Genomic DNA, 3,570 nt, shown 5'->3' on the forward strand with positions numbered 1-3,570 from the left:
GAAGTACACTGAGTGTACAGAAATCATGGTATATCTACTTAGTAACGGGTAGGCCCACCTTTCGCCCAGATAAGGGCAGTGAAACGGCGAGGCATTGAGTCCACTAGTTCACGAAAGCGTTCCATGGGTATATCCATCCATTCCTGCAGAACCATAATTCCGTCGCATTCATGGGCGGAGGATCCAAAGCTCTGACGGACCTTTCCACAGCATCCCAAAGATGCTCCACAGAGTTCATGTCCGGTGAACAGGGAGGCCATTCCATGGTGGTAAAATCTGTGGAATGCTCTTCGCACCATATTGTAGTCACCACGGCTCTGTGGGGAGGTGCGTTGTCCTGCTGGAAGTGTCCAATGCCCTGTGGTTGCACGATGGCCATGAAAGGATGCAGATGGTCTGCAAGGATGGACACGTAACCTGGACCGTTTACAGATGCGTCTAAACGTACCAAAGGTTCCAACGTCTGCTAGTTGAATACGCCTCAGACCACTAGAGCCCGCCCACCTGCCCGAACAGTTCCTTGTTGACATGACGGGTGCATAGCTTCGTGCGATTTTAGCCAGATATGCACCTCCCGTCCCCTCGAAATAACTGGAAACGGAACTCATCAAACCATTAGACCCCTCTCCAGTCATCCAAGGAGCAGAACCGATGTTCTTTTTCCCCCAGTTGAGGTTTAGTCCTGTGTCGTGATGTTAGCAATGGGACTTTGGTGGGTCAGCGGGCCCCATAACCTATTGCGGCTAATGATTGCCTGATGGTATTGGTGGAGACGGTTTTGGCACCTCCCTCGTTGAAATCGGCGGTGATTTGTGCCACTGTCGCTCTCCGATTGGCTGAAACAATGCGAGACAGACGTCGACGGCCACCTTCATCCACCACCTTTCTCTGTCCACAGCGCTGTCCACGATGAGATGTTATTCCGGGAATGGCGTATTCCCGGTACACTCTTCATACTGTCGAACGGGGATAGCGCAATTTCTGTACTACCTCCGCGATAGAGGGACATGCACCACCCACTATCATTCCTCTTTAAAAGTCTGTTAATTCACGGCATTTATCCATACTTACATCGAATTACTGTCTCTACGTGAATGCAGTGTACCTATATACCTGCCAAGCGGTGGGTTCGTCCACTAGTCAGAGGGGTGACATCGTCGCGTTGCCAAGCAACCAGGTGTCTCTTGATTCTGTCATTTCAGTGTAGTACCATATTTGATAACGAATCAAGAAGTTCCAGCGGTTCGTTGTGTATGGTTCTTAAAGAGTGTGGGGGGGTTAAAGAGTGTGGAGGGGATAAAGGGAATTCGTTCGACCTTCACGCTTCTTTCCAAAATCTCTTCTCTTCTTTTTTGTCTTTCATTTAACGAATAAAGTGACCCTAAAGAGATCGCATCATCATTGATTGATTTTCAAAATCGCTCTAATTCATTTGTCACTCGCTGAGCCGTGGACTAGCCTTTACTATGAAGTGTACAGTCCCTTTCCTAGAACGTTCGGTCTAGCATCTTTTCAAGATTGTTTCAATGAATTCGATAATTATTTGCAATTGTTACCATGAATATCAGTCACTTGTTCCCAAGTCTGGCGTTTAAACTGACATTGATTTCCAGAAAGAGGTAACAGAGCATTTTCTAGGGGCACATCTCGGTACCAGCGCCACCCAGGGAAACTTCTTAGCAGGAGACATTCCAGTTTAGCCCTAGCACTGCTTTTTCGTTGGAACAGTGTACAGTGCTTACTTGTTCACTATCTTAAATTGTTGCCTTTTATTTTCGCTTTATATGCAGTGTTGTAGGAGTACTACTGGTGTGGGCATCAGCGATAAGAACACAGTCTTAAATAACATGTCATTTACTGCTGTAATCAACGAAATTATTTCGTTGTAAAGATACTAAATGTAGTATCGTACTTAAATTTTAATCAATTCAGAAAGACGAATAAATAAAAACGAATATACCAGCGGTATTATTAAATTGCTTAATAATGTTAAGAGTCCAGTATGCATTTCTAATTAATTGAATTCCAGCAACAAGAAAAGCATAGATGTGTAGGGGCCACGGCGAGCAAATAGCGCAACCACAGTATTGCAAAACCCTACGGTGGATTCACTGCCCACAAGAAGAAGCCAAACGTTCAATTGGGCCCAAAATATGGAGTTTAAAATTCTTTTCTGGAGGCTTTTTCCGATATTTGCTGGAAGACCCAAAGTCGAATTCTGCTTTTGACTTAAATTGTGTTTTTGCACACACACACTCCACCTTCTTTAGACGGAGTATCTGCTGCTTGTTGATAACGAATTAAACTAAATAATCAGTTTTCTGAATTCTCTAATAACATCTACTAATAACCTTTATTAATAATTTTATCTAAAAATAGTAAAGATACAAAGGATCCCGAAGTACCATACAAAATATAAAACATACGAATATTAAATAATCGAAGAGCTCGAAACAAACTTTATTACAGTGCAGCTGTGAAAAAAGTCATGGCTCTGTAACGTTGAATGTAGTCATAAAACTTTCATGTTTGTAGCATAACGTCTCTAGAACGATATTTGAAATACAAAAATTTTGTCAGTGCATATTGGCTATACATAAATAAATCAAAACTGAAACCTCAATTTTACATGATTAGCCGCGTACGAGGGAGGTTCAAAAAATATTTGTATTCACCCAGAAGTAGTTGTGATAGAAATACGGGGATTTTTTTTGTATGATACCTTGAAATCTCTATAGCAACCATACAAATTTTGGTTTCGATCTGACAATTCATTCTTTTCTTTTTTTGCAATACTGAATGTAGCAATGTCACAATGGATAAAATGGAATACAGATCAGTGATTTGGTTCCTCTTTCTGCAAGGCAAAATACCCAAAACAATCTACGAAGAAATGGTCGCTGTTTATGGAGAAGACTGCCCAGGTCAGTGTTGTTGCACATTGGTATAAACAATTTAAATGTGGAAGAACCTCAGTGCATGATGAAAAAATCCCAGGACACACAGCAGTTGCTGTGTGTCCTGGGAAGAGAACCACTCTACACGTTCGTTGCCACCTAAGTGACGTAACAAGGCTTACCATCGAGATGATGTGCATTAGGGAGGCCGGCCAACCGGACTTCTCCTAAATCTTCTGAAAAAAGAAAGATATTGGATCCATCATGCTTTAGACTGAGTGTCTGATAACACACAGAATGCTTGTTTTGTTGAATAAGTTCAATCTGTTAAGCGATTAGCTATTCTAAGATCTCTTTTAGGTATTTTCATATGTCTCATATGTTGAGGGTGATCCAGTCTGATCACCCTCAAGATACGGGACATATGAAAATTAAAAGAGGAGTTTGAGTAGGATTTTGGCCCAGCGAAGTTCTATTTTGTGAACTTCTGACATTTAATCAGGGCTCTTGTAGTAACCAAAGTATGATTGAAAGAAAATATTGAATTTTGCTTATTCAGTATTGATTAAAAATAATTTCTCTTATCTAATTATATCTTCAAAAATTCCTTTCTTTTAGATGAAGATCAAACATTAAAAATCTGCTTTCCTCTCCCCGGTAAGAAAGATAGAGT

The sequence above is a fragment of the Mastigoproctus giganteus genome, chromosome 12 (genome assembly GCF_048544385.1).
Source record: "Mastigoproctus giganteus isolate SK-2022 chromosome 12, ASM4854438v1, whole genome shotgun sequence".
Classification (NCBI taxonomy): domain Eukaryota; kingdom Metazoa; phylum Arthropoda; class Arachnida; order Uropygi; family Thelyphonidae; genus Mastigoproctus; species Mastigoproctus giganteus.